This window comes from Tenrec ecaudatus, chromosome 12 (assembly GCF_050624435.1).
Source record: "Tenrec ecaudatus isolate mTenEca1 chromosome 12, mTenEca1.hap1, whole genome shotgun sequence".
Taxonomy (NCBI): Eukaryota; Metazoa; Chordata; class Mammalia; order Afrosoricida; family Tenrecidae; genus Tenrec; species Tenrec ecaudatus.
The window spans coordinates 50872368-50885922 of record NC_134541.1 but is presented as its reverse complement, the minus strand read 5'-3'; the positions used below and the strand labels follow the sequence as shown (position 1 = coordinate 50885922).

The window sequence follows — 13555 nt, the reverse complement described above, 5'->3', positions numbered from 1 at the left end:
CCCCACCCTCTTCTCTGCTGTCCATCCCCCCGGGAGAAGGCTATATGTTGATTCTTGTAATCAGTTCCCCCTTTATACCCCACATTCTCTCCACCCTCCAGGTATCACCACTCTCACCACTGGTGCTGAAGGAGTCATCTGTCCTGGATTCCCTGTGTTTCCGGTTGCTATCTGTACCAATGTACATCCTTTGGTGTAGCCAGAATTTCTATGGATCGAATTGGTTCAAACTGAAATTTAACTTAATGGGCCATTTGGGTAAGCAGTTTCGAATGTTATTTTTCAAAAAGTAGTATGTTTTAAGACCTCAGATGAAATCAGCAATGTAAGGCTAAGAAAATATACTTTAAAATTTGCAGATGGTTGAAATAATTGCAGAAAAATTAGAGGCTTATGGTCAGATGTTTCTTTAAGTACTGGAGGTAGAAAGCACAATTTCCCACTAAAACTGTATCTTTGAGAGGCCGAATGATAATGTCATCTTTAAATTTCATTTATAAAATGTATAAAACGCATCCCTTTAAGGTAGTAGCTGCAATACAATGACTGCATCATCTCTGCTGTTGCCATATGAACAATACAAAAGCACTGCCACTTTATACAGGGTATCCAGAACCCTAATATGCCCCTGATCCAAACCAGGCACTGAGAGAAATAAATGTTGAGATGTGGCATGGAATTCTATAAACGCAAACAATTTCTTCTTATTAAGGAAAGTGGAATGTTAAAACAGAAATTTCTGTAAATGTCTGGTCTCAATCTTTGTAATTTTGGGATTTTTTGCAATGGAAAGAAGAGAGGGATAAACGAGTTGAAGGTCTCTTATTGTATGAAAGGAAATGGATAATTGAGAAGTGTACTAGACCAGTATCTCAAGCAAAGTATATGATATGAACACAGTCAACTCCATACCTACTCCCTGGACCAGCAGGGATCTCAAGTCAGGAGTTCTGAGAACTTAGTCTGAGACCCAGAACGTGAGAGGTAAGTCAAGCTGCATGGTAAGTCAAGCTGCATGGTGACTTGGTGGCCCTTGGTGAGGCATTCAGTCTCCACTAACAAGACAAAAGCTGTTTTCAAAAAGGGACTAGTTGTCTGTAGTGATGGCAGAGCATTGCTCCAAAATTTTACAGTTCTGTGCTTGATTCACCAACAGGGCCCTGCCAAAGACACCAAATTGCATCTCTAATGCTACTGAAGCCTCAAGCACCATTGGATCAGACAGATCACATGGCCCAGGTAGCCGAGCAGCATACACTGCATTTTGAAATGGTTACCAAGCCTTTTCTTGTTCTGGGCCCAAATATGCTTCTTCTGGGCTTCAAATATGGAACACATCTAAATATTTCCTCCAAAATCCAAAGAGGTCCATCAGGCATTGTGCTTCCTTTTTAGTTGTGGGAGGGGCCAGATGCAATACCTTATCTTTCATTTTAGTAGGGATACTTTTAACATGCCACACACCACTGGACCCCTAAAATTTCCCTGAGGTGGAAGGTACCTGAATTTTATAGGGTTAGTTTCCCACCTGCAGTGTGCAAATGTTTTACCAGTGAGTCTAAAGTCATTGATACTTCTTGATATCATCAATGTAATGGACTAATTGGACATTTTGTGGAAGGGAAAGGTATTCAAAGACCCTGCAGACCAAATTATGGCATTGTCCTGGAGAGTTGATATAACTCTGAAGGAGAGTTGTGAAAGTGTATTGTCCCTGCCTGAAGGAAACCGGAATTGAGAAAAAGGCATTGGCCAGATCTATAGCTACATACCAGGTACCAGAAGAGGTATTAATTTTCTCAAGCAACGAAACCACATCTGGATCTGCAGCTGCAATTGGAATCATTACCTGATTAAGTTTACAATGATATACTGTTACTTTTGCACAGGCTACATAGGGAGTGACATGGGAGTGACATGGGATGTGATGGGAATCACCACACTGCATCCTTCAAGTCCTTGGTGGTGGCATCAACCTCTCCAATCCCTCCAGGAATGCAGGACCACTTTTGGTCTACTATTTTCCTTACTTGGGGCAGTTCTAATGGTGTTCACTTGGCTTTTCTTGCTATATTATCCATTGTTCCACATTTCAGGGATCTAACAGATGAATTATTCTAGCCATTCAGTTTATCTATTTCAATAATGTATCGTGAAATGGGGAAAATATTATGGGATGGGTTCAGGGACCCACAGGACCTACTGTGAAGTTCATCTGAGCTACGATTCCGTTAATAACTTGACCTCTATGTACTCCCCCTCTGACTAGTGGATCTTCAAAACATTTTGGGTCTCCTGGGATTAAAGTCGATTCATAGCCCGTGTCCAGTAATTCCCCCCAAATGTCTGATTACTACTTCCTTTACTGCAATGAAAAGTCACTCTTGCGATAGGCCACAGATGCCTTTGGGAAAGACTGGGAGAGAGAAAAATAGTATAATCTTTTGATGACACAGTGGGGCTCTTCCTCAAAAGAATCTTGACTCACTTTGATTCAAGGAGTCATGGGTATGTAAGCTGGTTCAAGTCTGCTGAGTGAAGGGTCACGACTCTCTATTCTAGCACTTTGAGTTCAATTGTCATTCACTAGATCTAGAATTTTTCTGCTTGTACAGGTCAAATAAGCATTTAGTAGGCATGCCATATATTTCACTACTAGGGAAACCCTGCCTAGTAGCCAGCACCTTAGGTCCAAACAAGACAAGCTATTTTGATTACTACTTTGACTCTGCTGTCCATTACAGTAACCACCCATACCATGTCTCTGTCCATTGAGCACTGCCACCTGGCCCCTAACCCAGCAGGGCCCAATCAGCACCATTGCAGGCAGGTACTTTAATTCAATTAGGGCAATGTCCTCTGAGAAGCCTGGATGACACCGAAATCACAGGAATCTTCATGGTTGCTGGGGCTCTCTTCACATATTTGTTTCCTACTGTTTTGGTAAAAAGTGGGTCCTCAGGGCACACCCTTTGTGGGTTTATTACTTTATCCTGATAAATCCACTCTAGCATGATAATTTCCCGAAACCTTTGAATACTGAACCTGGTACTTCAACTTGACTTAGTGAAGGTCATCTTTCAACCCATGCTCCAGAAAAACAAGCAAATAAACTATAAGATTCACGCTTAACCTTTCAAGCTGAAATGCTGAATGTTGAATCTGTGATTAGCACACCCATATCATTGAACTCGAGCTGATCCAAACTATGTTCCTTATCCCAAACTCTTAATAACCATTCCCACACATCTTCTCTGAGTTTCTGTCTGTCCTACAGTTCTTCAGGACTTCATTTGGAGGCATTCGCTGTGGTTTAAGTTTATTTATAGTGCTAGAGACAATGGATGGGGAGCTGTTTCCTGTAAACAGGCAGCAGTATCTGGTAAGGCACCTGCCCCAGGAAACGCTCCAGATATGGCCCTAAGTGTCATATTAAACATGCATAGTTAGGTTCATCTCTTCAAGTGTGGAGAGGAAGGATAATAGTTTTACTAAGAATGGATTAATCTCTTCAGATAAGAGGGTTGTTGTTATTGGCTGAAGTGGCTCAATGGAATCTAGGGACTCGATGTTTCCTTTCTGGATTATCAGCATGTGTAGCCCCAGCCCAAGTTTCGGGGTTCCTTTATTTCCAAACAGTACTCTCACTTTAATATCAAACACTGCTCTAGGTTAAGAATTAAGTTGGTGTTGTAATTCAGTCACTGGTATAAGATTTCGAGTTTGGTTTTCAGAAATATCCGTTGTTACTAGAAAATATTTTTTTCATTGCACAAGTAGAAGTTTTGAGGTACTTTATTCTGCATTTGAGCCAGGCTTCCAAAGCAATGAGTTCATTTTTTTCCTTAAACATTTTTCTATTTTCAGTAGTACCAACCAACCAGATTGCCTATACACCTAATCCTCACCAAATTATAGAAAGATGTCAAATACAGGACCACCAAGACCTCACTTCTCACTGACATTTCATCTGTAAGTGATACCATTTGGGGGTATTAGCTTTTCTACTTACACCATGGTTTAGCAAGGCTTCTTTATTAATAATGATAGACATACGCATACTATCAGTGGTGGCGTTCTCAGTGCTTTTAGGCCTAATCAGACTTGAGAACTTATTTAGAAACCTCATCTTTACAATTATATATCTCTAGGACTACTCCCGATACAAATGTGTTAGACTGACTTTCTAGAGAAGCAAAATAATTGATTATATATATATAAAGAGATTTCCATTTAAAAATGGCTTGTACCGTTCATTTTAAGCTACAGTATAATAGCTTAGCTGTGAACACCAGTTTATAGAAGGCTATGGATGACAGTAACCAAAATCAAACTAAACTCACTGTGATCAAGTCCATTACAACTCGTAGCTACCCTGTAGGGAGAAGTAGGTCAGGAAGCAGGTTGATGCAGAAGGAGAACCACAAGCTGGTGAATTCAGAGATACAGTGAATCCTCCTGGAATCAGCAGGTGACACAACAGGAGATCAACAAAGCATGTAGATCCAGAAGGAGGCATAGGGGCAAAAGACGCTTGGTTCTGTTCAAGGTCTCTCTTATACAAAAGGTCACCACTCAAGGAGGTGTCATCCGGCTGTGACCCAATTGATAGGTTCCACTCTTACCCTCACCCAGTATCTAAATCTAACCAGCACCAGCACTGAGTAATGTTTTTGAAAAGGGGGAAGTGGGCCAAATAAGTTTTGGAATCCATGTTGTAAATGAACTAACTCTTTATTGAGTTCACCTCCATCCTCTCATCCTATAAGTTAGTGGTGAAGAAGATGTCTACTATTCAATGACATTGCTGATGTCAGATGGGTCCTGGCTGAGAATAGAGAAAAACAGAATTATGTGTAGCCATGTTTTCTTGACTATGCAAAGTCACTACGGATCATAACAAACTATGGATAACACTGAAGAGAGTGGAAATTACAGAATGCTTAACTGTGCGGATTAGGAATTTCTACATAGGCCATGGGACAGTCAATTAAACAGAACAAAGGGTTGTTGCAAGCTTTAAAATCAGGGTTCTACTAATGAAGAGATCACTGAAGATACGGGTGCTATAGCAAAGTGTGGTGAAGAAACTGGAAAGAATAGGGATCGGGTCTGAAAGGCTTGTCTTTAAAGAAGTAGCCATCTAAGTGAAGTATCAGCTAAGTCCACATGAAAGAAGCACATCAAGCTGTATGACCCATGAATTATAAATAATAAAATCCAAATCCAAAGGAGGGAATGGTACCATGGCTTAAGCTGTGAACACCAGTTTGCAGAAGCTATGAGTGACAGTCACCAAAATCAAGCTAGACTCACTGCCGTCAAGTCAGTTACAGCTCATACTACCCTACAGGGCACAGCGTTGTGGCCCAAGACAGCAACTCTCCACAGGAATGGAGTGAAGGACAGTCGAAGCCCCAAACCCATTGTCAGGTCTCAGTGTGGATTAAGCCTGGTGGAACCCATCTGAACAAAGGCTAGGGATGTGAATAACCTCGTTATCAAGACAGAGACTACTGTAAAGTTGACCAAGGTCTCCCTCTTAACCCATTTTAAATTTGTTTCAGTTTTTAATGTGCTTTCTTTCTTTATGATTGAGGTTTTTCTATGCTTTGTCTAGTGATTGTTTGTTTTGTTGTTGTTGTTTGGGGGGCGTTGTTTACTTGCTTCCTGTTCCTGTTTTGTATGGTTTTCTGTATATGAAATGCCAGGTGGGTAAATCTGAAGAGACAGGAAGTAGGTGAATCATTACCCAGGGGCAGGTAGCGTATGATGGGGGAAACGGGGAGCTAACAACGAGCACAAGAACATGTTCTGAAACTGATTGTGGTGATGACTGATTGCACAACTCTCCTTAATACGATTGAATAATTATTTAAAAATAAACATCAGGGTTGTATCCTGCTACCACTCTTATTCAATCTTTGTATATTGCTACAAAAATAGTTTTAAAAGTTTGGCTAGATGAAGAACATGGTACTGGGACTGAGGAAGACTCGCTAACAAACTGCCGGGTCCAATAACACAACCTTGTTGGTGGCAGGTAAAGAGGACCTGATGCAGTTATGATGGAGAGTACAGGCTACACACCTCCATATGGATTCTTCCTCATCACAAAGGAAACAAAACCCCTCACAACTAGATCAGTAAGCATTGTCATAATTAGCATAGAAAGACTGAAGTTGTCAAGGATTTCATTTTACTTGGATCCACTATCAATGCTCATAGAAGCAGCAGTCAAGAATTTAAACAGTTTATTGCATGGGGCAAATCTACTGTAAAAGATAGTTTTATTGTGTTAAAAATCAAATAAGTCACTTGAAGGACTAAAGTATACCTGACACAAATCACACCTTCTTCAATAACCTTATATTCATGAATAAAGAAAGATGAAGAAGCAACACCTTTGAGTCATGATTTTGGTGAGGAACATAAATATACCATGGACTGTCAGTAAAATAAACAAAGTCTAACAAGAATGCTCCTTAACACATGGTGGCAGTGAATAGGGTCTGACCACCCCCACAATGGGGTGAACCAAGATGGAAACATAGCAGATCAGCAATGGGAGCAAAACAAAGCCACAAAAACCCCTGAGGAGCCCTCAAAACAGACTTCAGCTTAGCAGCGGCAGCTCCCGGAACCCCCCAGGACCAGTGAGAAGATAGTCATAAAGGTCAATAGACAGACCTGGAATTATGTATGCTTTCTCGGGGAGGGGTGGGGGGGGCGTTGCTAACTTTTTCTTTTCTTTTCTTCCTCCTCTTTTAATTAAATCTTTTGTTTTATGTCGGCTATTGTTTTACCTACCAATATAAAACAGAAATGGGAAGCAAGCACGAGAAGAAAGCAATAGGACCAAAGGTTCTGGAGGAACCTGGGGTGGGGAGGGAAGAGGAGGTGGGGGAAAGGAGTGGGGAGCAAACAGTGCATTAGACAGGGGAGCAACTAGGGAATCAAAAGCAACGATGAGGAGGATATGGAGATTCCCATGGTGTGGGAGCAGCAGCAATCTAACTGAGAGGAATTAGTAACGGGCAGAATAAGGGTGAGTGTCATGGTGGGGCAGGAGGAAGGCAAAAGGAAACGGAGGAAAGACCTAGGAAGCAAAGCTATAGATAGAGGCATAAACATAGGTGTGTAAACATATTAATTCATAAAAACGAGGTATTGGCCAATGTACACATAGTTCCATGGCAAAATACTGAGGAAGTGAACAGACTTTGGGTCTCTGCTCAAGTCTTCCCTCAACGCAAGAACACTTTGTTCTAACAACCTGGCACTCTGTGATGCTCGCCCTCCAGACATTATTGCTGAAGACAAAGGAGGTGCATAAGAAAATGTGGTGAAGAAAGGTGATGGTGCCCGTCTATTAAAAGATATAGTGTCTGGAGTCTTAAAGGCTTGAAGATAAACAAGTAGACATCTAGCAGAGAAGCAACAAGCCCACCCAGAAGAAGTACACCAGCCTGTGAGGTGTTGATAGAATCACTAACAGGCACCAGAAGACCCGAAACAAACAAACAAACAAAAATATTGTTGAGAACAAGGCGGGGTCAGAGCAGAGACCCAAAACCCATCTGGAGACACTAGAACATCCTTCACAGAAGGGTCACAAGGAAAGGATGAGTAAACCGGGGAATGGTACAGCAACGATGAAACACAACATTCCTCTGGTTCTTTTAGGCTTCCTCACCACCTCCCTGCCCCCAGTATCATGACCCCAGTCCTGCCTTTCAGTGCTGGGTAGACCAGAACATGTACACTGGTACGGATAAGAGCTCATGACACACAGAATCCAAGTCAGATAAACCCCTCAGGAACAGATATGGGAGTAGCAATACCAGGAGAGTAGGGAGAAGGTGGGGGAGGAGGGGAAGAAGGGAGAATCGATTGCAAATGATTGACACATAACCCCCCACACACACTGGGTGGGTGTGAATAACAGAAACGTGGGTGAAGGGAGACAGTGATCAGTGTCAGATATGAAAAAATAATCATTTATCATTTATCAAGTGGTCACAATGGTGGGCAGGGCGAGAGGAAGGGAAAAAAGGGAAGCTGATACCAAGGGCTCAAATAGAAAAGGGCTTAAGTGGAGAGCAAATGCTTTGAAAATGATTAGGGCAAAGAATGTACAGGTGTGCATGGATTGTGATAAGAGTTGTATGAGCCCCTAATAAAATGTTTAAAAAAAGGAAAAAAAAAAGAAAGTAAATGTTTATAAAATGATGGCAACATGTATACAAATATGCTTGATACAATTGATATATGGAATGTTATAAGGGCTGTAAGAATGCCCAGTAGTATGATTTAAAAATAAATAAATAAATTAAAAGATTTTCAGTATCAGAAGCCCTCAGTATGAGATAGAATTGAAAAAAAAAGAAAAGAATGCTTCTTAGAAGTGAGGATGGCAAAACTTAATTACTTCAATCTTTTGTTCAGAGGGATCAGTGCCTGGACAAGAAAACCATGCTTAGTAAAACAAAATAGAGGACCAATAAAAAGTAGAAAGACAGTTAACAAGATATATTGGCACAGTGGCTGCAACAATGGGCTCATACGATTTTGAGGATGGTACAGGACCAAGCAATGGTTTATCCTGTTATACATAGGGTAGCTATGTATGAGTCAGAAATGACTCAACAACTAATAACAACTTAAAAGTATAGGGTGACTTATGAAGGCTTTGGATCTTGATGTCTTATCAGTGGTTCTCAACCTTCCTAATGCCGCAACCCTTTAATACAGTTCCTCATGTTGTGGTGACCCCCACCCATAAAATTATTTTCGTTGCTACTTCATAACTGTAATTCTGCTACTGTTATTTATTAGGTGACTCCTGTGGAAGGGTTGTTCGACCCCCCAGAGGGGTCACTACCCACAGGTTGAGAACCACTGTATCTCAATATTTGTTTAGTTAGACTGAGGAGCGGAAGTCCAACATCACAGAGCAGAGGCAATTCGGATCTATCTGTGCCAAGCTCTTTATCAGTCTTGCTTGAAATGAACTACCCACCAGAGGTACCTGTGCTTGTTATACTGTGTGACATCTACAAAGTATGTCTCTATGAGAACATGGTTCATCATTGGGAATGGGGGAGGGCAGAGCGGAGACCCAGAGCCCATCTGTAGGTAAGTGGACATCCCCTTACTGAAGAGTCACAAGGAAGAGACAGCCAACCAGAGTGCAGTATAGCACTGTTGAAACATACAATTTTCCTCTAGTTCTTTAATGCTTCCTCGCCCCTACTATGACCCCAATTCTACCTTACAGATCCAGCTAGACAAGAGCATGTACATGGGTACAGATAAGAGCTGGAAACACAAGGAATCCAGGACAGATAAACCCCTCAGGACCAATATTGAGAGTAGCCATACCAGGAGGAGAAGGGAGAGGTGGGTGAAGAATGGGGGAACTGATCACAAGGATCTACATATAACCCCTCCCAGGGGGACAGACAACAGAAAAGTGGGTGAAGGGGGGCATCGGTCAGTATAAGTCATGAAAAAGTAATAATAATTTATGAATTATCAAGGGTGCATGAGGACCAGAGGATAAGGGAGGGAGGGAAAAAATGAGGAGCTGATACCAAGGGGTCAGGCAGAAAGAAAATATTTTGAGAATGAAGATGGCAACAAATGTACAAATATTCTTGGCACAGTGGATGTATGTATGGATTGGGATGAGTTGTATGAGCCCCCAATAAAATGTTATATATATATATATATATATATATATATATATATATATATATATATGAAAATTCAGCATAATAAGTTTTAGAAGATTTTTAGATTGCTTTCAGAAAAATGCTTTTATTAATTTTGAATTTTATCAAGGAATGTTTGATAAATGATTGCGTTCTGTGTAAATAAGCAGTGGGTCTTGAAATCCAATTATATAAGGACATGCAGTTTCTTCTATACGTCACTTAAAAGAATAGTTAAACCTATTACAAATATTGCTAACACAGGTGCGTCTGTACCTGCTGCAGCCTCCTACTTGACCTCTCTTCAAACAGCAGTCAGTTTTGTTGATCATTCTGACTTGAATTCTTAAAAAGAAGCTTCTGGGATGTAGGGTACCCAGAAGAGTTCTTTAGAAATCAAGACTCGGTTATTCCTACTTACTTGTGTCCAGAAGAAAATTTACTAATGAATGCAAGAGTGGGGAATGAGACATAAAATGCACCAAGAGCATAAAAAAGAATTGAAAATATTGTAATTGCAAAAAAGAAGAAGAAGAGGATGGTACCTGAACCTTACTGTCACGCACTGTGGGCAATGCCGTATATGCCGCATCAGCCCTTTTTTTGTAGGGCCCAAACCCACTGCCATCAAGTGGATTTCAACTCATAGCAACCCCATTCAGAGTTTCTGAGTCATAAATCTTCATAGAAGCAAATAGCTTATGGTTCTCCTGAAGAGCAAGCGGTGAGTTTGAACCACTGACCCTGCCATCCAATGCTTAACCCATAGCACCAACAGGGATTTTTTTGTGGAAAACAACCTTAGGAATCTTGCACTATGACTCATATTTACAAGAAAAAAAATAGACACCTTAGCAGATGGTAGAAGATTCTAGGTGAGTTCCTAGTGTAGCAGCCTGAGAGTCACCATTCGCAGATACCAAGTTGTGCACCTTTTATTAAGTCCTGTTACCACCTCTCATAATATATGAGAGATCACTATGTTTATCTCAATTTCAGAAAGAGGCAGAGGCTTGGAGAATTTGACCTGAGCCCAAGACCAAACCCACAGCTCCTATGCAGGTGAGCTAGCATTCAAACTTAATGAGGGTGATCCCCAAGTCTTGGGCTGGAGAGTGGGGCTATGAAGATTTCCATATTCGCCATGTCTTGAGAAATTTTCAACTTCATTGGAAAGATGGAAAATATGACCACTGAGAGCTAGAAGTGATCGACCTGTTGGTCTAAGATAATTTTCTAAGATGGAAATGTGGTGGTTTGTTCTGTCCAAAACTATAGCCGTGTGGCTATTAAGTTTTAAAAATATGGTTTAGAGCAATGGCGAATCTGATCATTTATTTTATTTTATTGGCATTTATAGAGCCATTGAAGGTTCACATCATCCAGCAGATCTATAGACCTGGAGTTCCACAGCATTCAGAAAACGGAAGGTCGCCATGAGCCTCTACTTGTGTTTGGATTTCAGTAGGGCTTCCTGTCTCAGGTCTGTTTCTCCTGTAGTACTTGGTTGAGAGTTACAGACTCCCAAGATTGAGCTCTGACCCATAACTGTATGTATGAAGTAGAGAATGTCCTCCTGGCTCCCCATTATTTGGAAGTACGTGGCACAACATGGCCAAGCTGTCTTTTTCCCCTTCTTCTTTTTCTCTGGAAACCATTCTTCCCCTCCCTTTCTCTACTGCGACCAGCCCCTCGGCCCCCATGACCACTCACTGGGGCTGGGCTCTCTTTAACAGCCTGGACGTTTTCTCTTCTACCGGAAGTATGCCGTCAGGAGAGACCAGACCCTGGAGAAGGACATCATGTTTGGTAAAGTGGAGGCAGTGAATAGGAGGAAGGCCCTCAACAAGGCCTGTCACAGGGGCTGCAGCAACGGGCACAGGAGCAATGGTGAGGATGGCACAGGGCCGGGCAGATTTTTCTATTTCTGTCACTCTGAGAAAAGGCATCTCTTAATACAGCAAGGCAGTACTTCAACACACTTCAGCAACAGGAAATAAGCAACTTCCATTACTGCCTGCCCTTCAAGCAGCTGAGCCCTGGAGCTAGTGACCCTTGGAGTCCAGGCCACTGTTCCTATCTAATTCCATTCTTCCGTAGATCAAATGGGATAATCTGCTCTTCGTGACACTATCTCCTCTGCTTTCTAACAGCTAAGTGGTCAGCAGCCTATTTGTTGTTGAAATGTATTTGGCTACAAGACTGGATCATAAAGCAAGCTTCTCAGCGCAGAAATGGCCCACACTGTCATGGTCATCCTCCAATGCTTTCCAACACCCACAAGGACTTTATCTCTTCAGATTAGAGCACTCAACCTTTAAGTGTCTCTTTCATTTCTATCTCCTGCAGCTGCCTGGGTACTTCAGTAACCTTCAAGATTATCACTTTGTTGTGTTTAACAACAGCCACAACAGGTTAAGGATTCTAAATATATAGTTTTGCTTTATTATTAATTTTAGGGGTTTATATATTTTTAATTCCTTCCAGTTTTTCTTGGGAGCTTAAGCATCTCAGTATGATGAAGGAAGGAATTTCTTCCCGCCTCCCTCAAAATAGTAGACAGCATATTGTCTATACTTAAAAGCACATGGTTCTTTGGGCATGCAATGAAAGTTGTCTATATTTTCCAGGATGACATTAAAAGTGAAGCATGCCTTGGGATGTGGGCTCACTAGGTCGCTGAGTCCTGGAGTTGTAAAGGAATCACATGTGAAGCCAATTCCAGCCACAACACAAGGAAGTAAGTCCCCAAAGAATTTTGAAATGTAACCCAGAGCCTGTTTTAATATAGTCAGTGAACCGATGACAGTTTTTAAGTTTTAAAGAGTATTTAAACATGTTTACAGAAGAAAGATATTCTACAGAGATTATATTTGACCATCAAAACCTAAAATATTTACTATTGGGTCTATTCTAGAAAGAGTTTGGCAAGCCCTGGTCTACGGACCAGGAACCTACTCCATTAAAAAGGGTTCTTGCGTGAGTGAGCTTGGTCTAAGTTGGTTTTATTGTGTTTGTTCTTTTTCTTCATTTCAGTAATATTAGAGGTAAAATGATGCATTTCTTTTTCTGAGAAAAGGCACAATAGATATAAAATATAACAACTGACAAAACAGGTATTCATTTCCTTTAAGATCAGCATTGTGATAAAGATCTGGATCCGTTCCTTACGTCTTTACTATGCTGGAAACAAAGCTCCTTTGACTCGGGAATTAAAGTGAAAATGGCATGAAGGCACAGAACATGCTCAACCACTCAACTTTTGACTCAGTTTCCCACTTGCCTTCACATTTGACATCAGTGAAGGATAAGTAGTAAATAACTGACTTTGACTTATCTTTTCCCTGTTTAAAAAATACACTCTACGTAGCCTTGGAGGCCTGGTGGTTACAAGTTGGGCTGTGATCCGAAAGGTCAGCAGTTCAAAACCACCAGCCACTTCACTGGAGAAAGACGGCGCTTTCTACTCCTGTTAAGAGTTACAGTCTTGGAAACCCATAGGGGCAGTTCTATCCTGTCCCATAGGGTCGCTATGAGTCGGAACACACTCAGTGGCAGAGAGTTTGCTTTGGTTTTGGTTTTTGGCATCTCAGAGCCCTAGTGGCATAGTGGTCATGAGCTCGGATTCGGACTGTAAGGTTGGCCGTTCGAAACCACCAGCTGCTGCTCCGTGGGAGAAAGATAGGACTTCCTACTGTAAAGAGTGCAGTCTCAGAAACTCACAGGAGCAGTTCCACCTGGTCCTAAAGGGTCACTGTGAGTCAGCATTGACCCAATGGCCATGAGTTTGGGGGTTGTTTTTGTTGGGGGTATTTTTGGCAACTCGCCTTTGAGTTTTT

At 41.5% G+C, this 13555-nt stretch overlaps 1 protein-coding gene across 2 annotated transcripts in view; it reads right to left on the bottom strand.

Moving 5' to 3' along the window:
• Positions 1–13555, bottom strand: part of SLC24A3 (solute carrier family 24 member 3) — a 420646-nt gene that overhangs the window by 274173 nt on the left and 132918 nt on the right. The window lies entirely within an intron of this gene.